Here is an 11,359-nt window from a genome sequence, read left to right as displayed (position 1 = left end):
GTAAGACTTTCTCATAGTTATGTAGCTATCATCCAACTTTGAAACACGATTGGACAGACCATCTCCACATGAGATGTCTCGTAACTTTCGTAAAGGTATAACTTCTCCGATCCTATAGCACCTCAAACTATTCAAGCATACATCTAGCCTCTACCACATCATTTCCTATTTTCCAAAGCATTGATCTCTTCAAAATCAAACAAAATTTTCAATGGAAACATAATCATTTAGTAGTTCTTCTCTTGCCCTCATCTTCTTAACAACTTCTTCTCTAATAGACAGAACTTAATAGGAAGAGAGCTCTGATACCATATTGGAAAAATGGAATAGTAGTAAAAAAGAAAAGAAGAAAGAACTTTCAACTTGTTATTCTATTGAATAATAGATGCAAATTTATACAATAATTGACCCAACAACATTTCTAAATGACTGCTAATTAGATTGACAACAAACTACTTTATGATTAACAACACACACAAACTTGATAGCTAACTGAAACTTATAGACACCTAACTCAAACACATCTACAATAAGAACTTAATTCAAACTAAAACTGTTTGACTCAATCCTAAACTAAACTTGTGTTGTCAGCAACTCAACAAGGCTTGCCACATGTTCAACAATTATTATTGACTACCGTTGGAACATTAACTCCAACAATACCATGCCACAAAGTATTGCCAACTAAATGATGGTGGGAACTTCATTTTGTTCATTTCAACCCTAACTTCATAAGAGATGGGTTGGTGATCAATAAGTGCCACGTTGGCAAGTAATTGCCTTTGGTGAATAGTTATGAAATATACTATGGAAAAACAAATATTTGTTATAAATGGTAAGATTGTAGTTTTATTTTCAATATTAAATTATATTGTTGATATTAGACAAGGGTTATAAACAATTTATCTTAGAGTCTCAAACAATAGTTATATCGTACTAATTTCCATAAGTAATTCATCTAATATATTTAAATAACATTCTATTATCTAGAGTAAAATTGAATAAGTAGTGGTACAATTTCCCAATTAGAATTGAAGAAATAATAATACAATGAAAAAATAGATCTAAAGAGGAGGTGACAAAGCACTTAGTGTGAAGCATTAAGTAGTTTATCTAAAAACAAATAATAACAAGAGCTCTAAGAGAGTTTGAGTCTCTACCTTGGGCAAGGGTTAAAAGGTAGATGAGACATTGTGATCAATGCATAGTTTTGACTTAGCACAATTCAATTAATTATAGTGTTCAATTATATTAAAAGTTAATTTAATATCGTTTAGTTATATTCAAAGATAGTATTTTTTTTGGTATACATTTTTTAATATTATGATTATATCTATGATATTTAGTATTATTAGATTGTATGCTTCTTTTTCATAATATTTATATTTTCTTTAAAATATATATTTAAAAAATATATCAAGATATCACAAGTTAAATAATTAAACAATGAATAATAAAGTGATTAAATGTTTTATGGACATCTTGGACAACGAGAACCTTATAAGCTGGCAAACTCTTAGTAGTAATTTTGATCTCCTTGATACTCACAAAAGAACTTACAACATGCTTAAAAATTATTGTTCCCCTCTTAATCTCCCACACAGCATTGATGTGGACTCCCACAGATTCCTCACTTTTCGTTGGGATGATGGATCTCTCCTTCCTAAGGTTAAAGCCAAAGACATCTATAAGATTTTTAATAAAGACTCCTCTATTTTGGATTACCTTAATTCCATATGGTCTACCTTTATTAACCACCCCCCCCCCCCCAACAAAAAAAAAAAAAAAAAATCTTAGGAAAATTTTGGAAGTCCCTGATCCCCCCCTCCCCCCAAACTTAAATGCTTCAAATGGTAGTGGATAGACTGCCTATTAGGACTCATCAAGGAGGATCTGATACTTGTTTGTAAAATGTCTGAGAGTATGCACTAGTGGATTTAACCCTAAATGGCGACCAAAATTTGCGACCAAGTTTTTTAAATGGTTTGGTTGGTTGCGTTATAAAGTAAATTTTTTTTTTTTTTAGTAACTAGCCCGTGTTGGTCGCAATTGCGACGAATTACTTTGGTCGGAATTGCGACCAACACGGCAGCATAAAACAAAAAAAAAAAAGGCAAAAATGTAATTCACATTTCATTTGCACTGTGAGTCTGCATCAACATTTGCGTGAAAAGGGCACAAGGGCACGTCTGCGTCAACATTTGCGCGAAAAGGGCACAAGGGCACGGGTGCGTTAAACTTTGTTGCGACTTATTGCTATGTATTGATCATTCATGTTATGGGCATTTTTGCTCTTCTTTTTTACTTCCCATTTAGAAAAGGTGTTTAAACTTTCTGCCGGCTACTCTTTGCTACGGAAATGCCTCCCCTAGCTGGCTTGTTTCTCCCTTTTAATGCCTGTTGCATTCTTAACGCGGCTTCTCTTTGTTGGCACCTTGAAATCTCCCGCAATGGCCACAGCTTTCTATCACTTGCGTGAATTTCTTCATTGGCCTACTCTCTGTCTTTAATCTATGCGTGAGATGGGAACCTCTTCAATAAGCTTCCTCTCTGTTTGTTGTATGGGCGGCTTTCACTGCATTTTTCTTGTATTCAGCTGCTCGTCTGCTCCTTTAATCAGCTTTGAGTGTAGTTGGGTGCACTTAGCAATTAAGGCATTTTCTAAGGACATAAAATTAAGACCCCACTAAACACCCACGGTTTGTGTTATTAACATGGACTTGGAAAAAATAAAATCCCATCAACGCACTCGGACTCCTAAATTTATGAAAAAGGAATTGAGGAGCATATATGTTGTGTTTTTTCATCCCTAAACGAATCACTTTCACCATTCAATATTTTGGAATATGAAAACTTAAAATACAAAGAGCCTCTCCTTAGGGTTTGAACATAATCACTGATTCTTTTACTGAGCCTTCATGCGGTTTCCTAGAATTTTTTTTGGATGATTTTGCCACTATTGTTTAGAGCTTTTCGCCATATTCTCCATAATTTTTATATGAAGGTAACTATGTTTGAGTAATGAGAATATGGTATCCTGTTGCTTTCAGACCTTTATAATAACAAACCCCTTATCGTCTTCCTGTAGCATTTCATTTTTATGTTTGGAGTAGAATCCGTGGCTTTTCCTACTAAACATTTGGGCATTCTTCACCATTTTAAAGGTATATAGTGGGTTATTTCCTCCATAGAAAAAGTTATGTTTTTCCTTTCTATTCTCTGCATATAATTCTTCCATCTTCATTGTAGGAGTTGGAAGAAAATCATGGGGTTCTGAAAATTTGTTATTATTGTTGAACCCAACTTTTTTTCCTATAGAAGATTTCAATTTGTAACTCACATGCAAGTATCTCAAATGTTAGAAATCAAGTTTCATTTTCTTAGAGACTTCTCACTAGATATTTTTGTTGGCATTTCATGAGTATAGCTATTTGGGTTTGGTTAGTATCATGTATGTCTGCAAGTGTTTGAAAACTCATACACTTTTTTCTTTTTAGTTATACATGTAATATCTCCAATATGTGGTTCTCTTTTACTTCTTCTCCTATGTTTTAGACCCCCTTCTTGCAGGATTACGCTTTGAAACAAGACTCCGACTTATCTCTGTGAGTGACAAAAAAAAATGAAATCTACATGAACAAAATTTCTTTCATTCTTGCTACGATCATGCACATAGAAGCTTAAACCCCTTCTAATCTTGCCTTCTTTCTGTTGTATAAAACCTGAATGTATATATGTTGCTTAATTGTTAGAATTAAATCTTCGGTTGAAGCTCTAACTCATACATTTTATTAAAAATCTTGTGTCTTGCTGATTCAGAACTTTGGATTCATAGAATTTTTATTGTGAAACTAATTAGATGGAAGCAATTGAAAACTTTTGAAGAATATGAATATGTTTACATTTTTATTCTGCAATGCATTTGGTGATTCTCGTGGATCACCATGAAAAGTGTTGGTATGAAAATTGTAATTTGTAATTTATTTTTTTAGTATTATTCTATTATGGTATGATTAATATTGCTACAATTGATGAATTAGATAAAAGTCTTCTAGGTTCAAACTATATGTACTAATTTGATCAAAGTTTAGTTTCTATTTATATCTACCGATTTATCACATCAAGAAGAAGTGCTTGAAAAAATAGATTACGGTCTTCTTCCTTTGAAATGGATGTCGTTTGAATTGACACTGAGTTTCTTATCAAACGCAATTGGCTACTTTGCATAATTCACACTAATAGAAATAGCAACACCAACTACTTGTTACTCTGATAGGAAGATAAAGCATATACATTGAAGTACGCAAAAAATGATATAAAAAAAGGACAAGTATAGGCTGCCATAAAAACAATAAACAGAAAAAATGTAAAGATGCCCTACAGATGATTCGTTTGAGGCTTTTTGAATAGATCTCATTTAATTATGTCAAACAGATTTGGAGGGGACAAAGCATATTTAATTGACTAAACTTTGAGGTATCTTATCCATCGTCATTGTATGCATCATCTTATCTTGGAATCTGTTAGGTTAAACCTCAAGAAAATAGATAATCTATTTTCAATTGTGTGTTCTTCTAATCTAGAATCTAATAGGAAGATAAAGCATATACATTGAAGAACACAGAAAATGTTCTAGAATAAGGACAAGAATAGGTTGCCCATATAAAACAATAAATGGAAAAAAAGAAAAGATTCCATACAGATGATTCAATTGATGTTTTTGACTTGGAACAATGTCAAACAGATTTGGAAGGGACAAGGCATATTTGATTGACTAAATGTTTAGGTAGCTTATCCATCATCACTCTATGGATCATCTTCTCTTGGAATCTATTTAGTTAATCCTCAGGAAGCGTAGACATCATCATCAAAAGTATTGTCTTCTCTTGGACTCTGTTTCTGTAAGGGTTCTTCATCTTCAAAATCAGTGTATGCACGTCTCCTTCATGATTTTGCTAAAACTAGAGAATTTGTGTCGCCATCATCAGAGTCTTCTAGACCTGCAACTGCAAGAAGATCTTGGGCATTTTCTGTATCATCTTCTACCTTATCACTCATATAATTTGCCTCATTTTCCATGACAATATCAAGTTCCTCCATATTAGAATAATAAGCCTTGTGATCCTTATCCTTCTTCTTTTTCCTCTTTTCCTTCTTTCTTTTCTTTTCAGACTGACCAGCCTCATCATCATCATCATCATCCATGTCCTTACGCTTACTCTTCCATAATTCTTTCACACGTTCAAATTGCTCCTCTTGTTGCATCACCCACCGCAATTCTTCTTCTTGCTTTCTCCTTTCCATCATAATCCTTCGTTCTTCCTCAGCTTTTCATTTTGCCTCATCAGCCAGGACAAGTTGGCGTGCTACTTCTAGCTTTTGACGGCTTTGTTGTTCTTCGCGTTCTGTTGCTTCTCTGTGAACTTTGGCAGCATCAAGCAAGTGTTTATAGTAGTCCACATGCAACTCTATCTTCTTCTCATCAAAGCCATGTGTATGAGGGCTTGGCACTACTGACAGTTGTCTAAACACACAGAGCGCATTCTTTAATTCAGACACTGCTTGATGAACCTCATCGGCAGTACGTTTTTGCTTTTGAAGTGTTGAAGTTGAAAACTTTTGCATGGCAACACCAACATCAAAGCGTAACATGTAATTTGAGGGTGCCAAATGTACTGCTCTTAATAATGTTCTTTTACAATCTTGCCACTATTCTGCTTCATAATGTGATCGAGCTAAATATAATAAAATTTGGGTGTCAGTGCCAAAATAGAATTTCCTCAAACAATTTTGATACATTTTCACTGCAAGCCCAAACTGTCCTTGTGCAAAGTAAACATGTGCTAGATTTACCCACACATCAGGTATCTAAACAAAGATGTTTCCTGCTACAGCTTCTTGAACCTGTGTGAAAATTTCCTTTACAATATCAAAATGACCCCTTTTGGCTAGCACAATGCCTACCCCATTTGTAGCATAGACATTTCTAGGTCTCTGAGCCAACACTTTACAATACAGTTCCCTAGCCTTATCAAGATGTATTTGCTCTGCATCTGGATCCTTCTTCTCATTGCGTGAAGCTGCAAAATAATTCCAATTTCCAAGAGAATTAATGTCAGCATAAGCATCCTTACCATCCGATACATTTTGTGCAGCTTTAATTGTTTCTTTTGCTTTAAGCCAGTCATCTGTTTTCAATTCCAAGTTTCCAAGCATGGTAATCACATTTACTGAGGTTTTATCCACCTTAAGTGCCTCCCCAATCAATTCTAGGCTTAGTTGGATCTCATTTCGAGCCTGGGCCATGGTTGCAAGTCGTAGATATGCATCCACATAATCAGGAAACTTGAACAATATTAGCCTATACAAAAGATTTGCTTTTTCAGTGTCATGTAGTTGTTGAAACAGCCTGGCAAGATTAAATAGTATGGTCTAATGATTTGAGAGAAAGAGTTGAGAGACAGATGGAGAGATAGATAATACAAGTGATAGAAAGACTCCTAGATAATATTCTTGAGGACAATGTGTATTATAGTCCTTACCATGTTTTCCTTTGATCTACCAAAAGGATGGTGGCGTCCTGCAAATGGCATGGCTCTTTCTACCACTTGTATTATCTCTCTCTCCATCTGTCTGTCCATTCTTTCTCTCAGATCATCTGACCAACATTCCCAAATCAAATCTTGACCCTAATTAGTGGATTCACAACATAAACTTCAAATGCTTCTCCTATCAAATATGTAGATTTCACAATAGCTAAGAAACATAATTGTAGGCATCATGGTCACATTTTTTTGGAAACGTAATTGGGTTGTGTACCCAAGCAATGTAAAGCAACTTCCACACCTTCGATTCCAAGTCTAATTCATCTGTAAGAATGATCGCTTGCCAACAGTTGCTGAATACATTTGTAGCTCATGAATACAAGGTCCTCCAACAAATGTATTCAACAACTGTGTTGGGTGATGTGACGCGCTCCCCTGCCCATAGGTGGTTAATTATGTGGTGTTCCATGTTCACTAACAGTCATGGCTTTTGGTGCAATGGCAAATGGGCCCTACAATTGGTATTAGAGCCTCGTTTTGGCCTGGTCATGGGTTCAAATCTCCCCGGTGCCTTCCCGACCCGCGTAAGCACCTGGTATGCGCGTCGAGGGGGGGATTGTTGGGTGATGCGACGCGCTCCCCTGCCCACAGGTGGTTAATTATGTGGTGTTCCATGTTCACTAACAGTCATGGCTTTTGGTGCAACGACAAATGGGCCCTACAAACTGTTGGCAAGCGATCATTCCTAGCTCATGAATACAAGGTGTAGGTCATGAATACGAGGTCCTCCCAAAAATCTATTTAACAGATATTGGCAAGCGATCATTCCTAGCTGCTTTTGTTTAAAGGTTTGTCTCAATCCCAATAGGTTGTAGTTTCATTTTCTAGATGCACTTCGTCGCTTGGGTATACAACTCAATTACATTGATTCCAAAAAAATGTGACCATGATGCTTACAATTATATTTCTTAGTTGTTGTGTCCTAAGATCTCTTATGACCCTTTACAATCATTTACGATCCCTAAGAATAAATCTTAGAGCTCTTAAAATGTCGTAAAGGGTCATAAGAGACTCCTAGGAGGGGCCATGATGAGCTTCCACCTTCACGTGGTTGGCCCTGTTAAGTAAAGAATGCTATAGTTTTCACAAAACAAAGAGAAGCTCAATAATTTAAGGTCTTAGTCCATAGAAAAATTAAATTAGACTTACTATCCAAAACACATAAAAAACATGCACATAAACATGGTAGGCACTAAATAGAGATAGTTGGAAGAGAATTTAAAAAAAAGATTAAGGATTATGTTATTTTAAGAAATATTTAAATAACAATTATAAATTGAGTTAAATCAATAAGTATTCGTTTCTACCTTTTCCAATATAAATTTAAATATTTAATTTAAAAAAATAAATTGTTGACTCTAAACCAACAAAAGAGTAAGTTTGAAGAACAATATTAGTTTTACAAATTTTAAAAGTGATACTGATTAAGTGACACTAGAATAAGTAACATATGTACAAGATGTCATAACCGACATTTGTATAAGTAACATTTATTTGCATAGGTGACATTTTCATAACCTCATCAGCAGTACGTTTTTGCTTTTGAAGTGTTGAAGTTGAAAACTTCTGAATGGCAACACCAACATCAAAGCGTAACATGTAATTTGAGGGTGCCAAATAGTAGCAGTGGCCAACAATTTCATAATCACCTTTGCTATGATAAGATCGTGCAAGATTATACTATGAATGAGATTTCATGAGAGGGTGGTCTGTTGAAACAAGAGCTATCTCAGTCAACTGTTCATTTGGATCTCCACATTGCTAATCACTTGGATCAATGTTTTTCTCTTTCTTCACAAAATAGGTTTGGTCCCAGAGTTCAGCAAGTCAAGAAAGTGAACCATTTAGGTCCCAAATGATTTCCTCAAAATCAATATAGGTGGATTTTGAAGGAGTAATCCATGTCCAACAGGAATGGGTGGTACTAGTAGTGGAACTTTAAGCCCTGTTTAGTTTTTCTTTTCTACTTCCTTAAGTACTCATTCTAAAAATTAGATGGAAGCTTGGGCTATTCTCTATACTTTTGAGAAAGCCTGTGTATCGGTCTGGAAAATGATTTTTGCAAGATGGACTATGATTCTTGTCACCCTTCTGAATAGTGGAAATTTTCTAGATTGCTCTTGGAGGCTAGCCCTGGTGGCTATGCTGATGTACAATTTAATATGTTTGAGAATGAATATGAACCTTTTTGTTAATATGATTCTAGATGTTAAGTAGTTAGCTATAGATGCACCCTTATGTGTGATCTTTTTTCTTAAATCAATATAAAAAGGTGTGGCCCCTCAGGCCAGAATTTACGTGGAAATGAAAAAATGTAAAATAAACATAGATATGAGATAAGAAAAATAATAAACAATGGAATAATAACAAAAGCAATAGCCATTGCTAAAGTCTACCCTTCTCATACTTTGTCACTTGCATAAGCTCAAAAAAAGAGATGATATAAGCCCTAGAAAAGACATAGCTGTTGAACCTAGGAATTCTCATAAAACTTTTCAATGTGGAAATCGTTTCTGATCATGCATCTGAAAAATAAGTCTCGCCATAGATTTTTTTTAAAATAATAGTCAATGAATTTAAGGCCCCAGTGACATTTGTTGTTGTTCAAAAGCGGCACCATACTAGACTATTTGCAAACAACCATGCAGATAGGCATTTTATAGATAGACTTGGGAACATCTTGCCAAGTCTTCCGTACATAATAAAGCAACTGAATTTCATAAAATTTTTTTTTGATAGTCGATTTGTTTAAATATTCCCCATCAAAAATTACTTAGTACATCTCATCTTTTTTCTGCACAGGAGCTTGCAGTTCTGAAGAATCTGATAGCGAAGAATTTGAAGAAGATATTGTAGCAAAGGTATATTTGGTGTTCTTTTTTAAGTGAAAATGTGATTGGAAATTTTGTATATTGTCATATTTCACTTGCAGAAAGGTCAAATTGTAAATAGAGGCGAAGTTGTATGGATTTAAGTTTCTTCTTCATTATTTATAATGCTCTCGATTCCTCCTTTGTAGCTGTAAAAATACTTGTTTATTTTCACCTTTCCAGATACCCTTTACCAAGTTCTTCAAGATTCCAAAATATCTTGGGCTGACCGCACTCCAACATGTCCTAACTCCTACTTGGTTCAGAGACCTAACTCCATTTTATATGTGTCTTCCTCTTACTACTCCATCTGCAGGTTGCAAACAAATCATCCTTCTTCCACCAACAAGTCATTCCATTCAAGAAAGACCATGTTTGACGATATCAATGCACAAAAAAATAGGGAGGCAATTGCTAGACTACGGTCTAACTTAAAAAGAAAAGGTGATGGAAAATGTTATTGTCCTTGCAAAATGTGTAAGGGCTTAAAGACTCAAAGATATCTAATCACAACAGTTGAGCAACATTGTAGGCAACATGGTCACATTGAAGGGGGAAACGAGTATCGCCAATTGGTATGTATTTTAATAGTTTATAAATTACATGAGACATGATTTGATGATGACATCATGGTCATGGTTAATATAAGGTCATCATTTTCATATAGGTCAACATCCCTGAGTTTCATGTTATGGACCATGACAATTCAGAGAATGCGGATTTCTAAACAAGGGAACATGGAGGTGTAAATATTGAAGTAGAAGGTAATGATACCATGGAAGAAGATCATGATGATCAAGATGATAATGATGATGGTGATGGTGGTGGTGATGATGCAGAGTTTGATGTACCTTTACTTGAGAAGGCAGAGCAGCCCCTATATGAAGGCTCCAAAACAACTCTTCTTGTCGTTGTATTGCTATTGGTGAACTTGAAGGTAATGAATGGTTTATCCAATGTAGCAATGACACGTATGTTAAGGTATGCCATCTTCTTTCATTATTTTACTCGTAGTTCCCTTACAATTAACATTGGGTTCGTGTAGCAATTAATATTCTTTAAATTAAGAAATTATATTTTTGGTCGTAGGTTGATAGGTGAGTGTTTGTTACCACCATCAAACATTCTACCTCGCTCGTACCGAGAATTATCTACCATCATGAAAGATATTGGAATGGAGTATCAAACAATAGATGCATGTCTGAACAATCATATTATGTATTATAAACAGCATGAATTTGCAACACAATGCCCTACTTGTCATATCAGTAGATATCAATCAGATCGATTAACAAAAAAGGTGCCTCGCAAGGTTCTTCGGCATATTCCCATTATTCCACGTCTGCAACGATTATTCAAGTGCAATGCAATAGCTTGGCACAATTTATGGATTACCATGCACACAATAGAAGTCAAGATGACATTATGTGAATGCCTACAGATGGTTCGACATTTAAGGAAATAGAGGAAAAATGGCCACACTTTAAAGAAGAATCTCGTAATCTCAAGCTTTCATTGGCAGCAGATGGTGTCAATCCTTATGGAGAGATGAGATCTACTTACTCAGTGTGGCCTGTTTTTGTTATCAACAATAACATACCTCCTTGGTTGTCCATAAAGAGAGAGCACATAATGTTGACACTGATTGTTCCAGGTATTTTTTGATTTAGTGGTCATCTAAATTAATTTATTATTACTAATCCATCAAATGGTCAAAATAATTATGTAATGTTTTTGCTCATTCAACTAGGTAAGTACCAAGTCAAAGATATCAATGTACATATTGAACCCCTTATCGACGAGTTGGTGGTGTTATGGAATGGGGTTACTATGTATGACATTTGTAGACCAATAGGACAAAGACAATTTCAATTTCATGCAATG

At 35.0% G+C, this 11,359-nt stretch overlaps 1 pseudogene; it reads right to left on the bottom strand.

Annotated features, from left to right (window-relative positions):
* Window positions 1-4,845: 4,845 nt before the first annotated feature.
* LOC149553753 (protein CTR9 homolog pseudogene) overlaps window positions 4,846-11,359 on the bottom strand; it is a 50,578-nt pseudogene continuing 44,064 nt past the window's right edge.

The sequence above is a fragment of the Cupressus sempervirens genome, chromosome 6 (assembly GCF_028749045.1).
Source record: "Cupressus sempervirens isolate cs-2001-9-10 chromosome 6, ASM2874904v1, whole genome shotgun sequence".
In the NCBI taxonomy this organism is placed as follows: Eukaryota; Viridiplantae; Streptophyta; class Pinopsida; order Cupressales; family Cupressaceae; genus Cupressus; species Cupressus sempervirens.
Note: the sequence above shows the minus strand (reverse complement) of the source record. Positions and strands in the feature narration are given on the sequence as shown.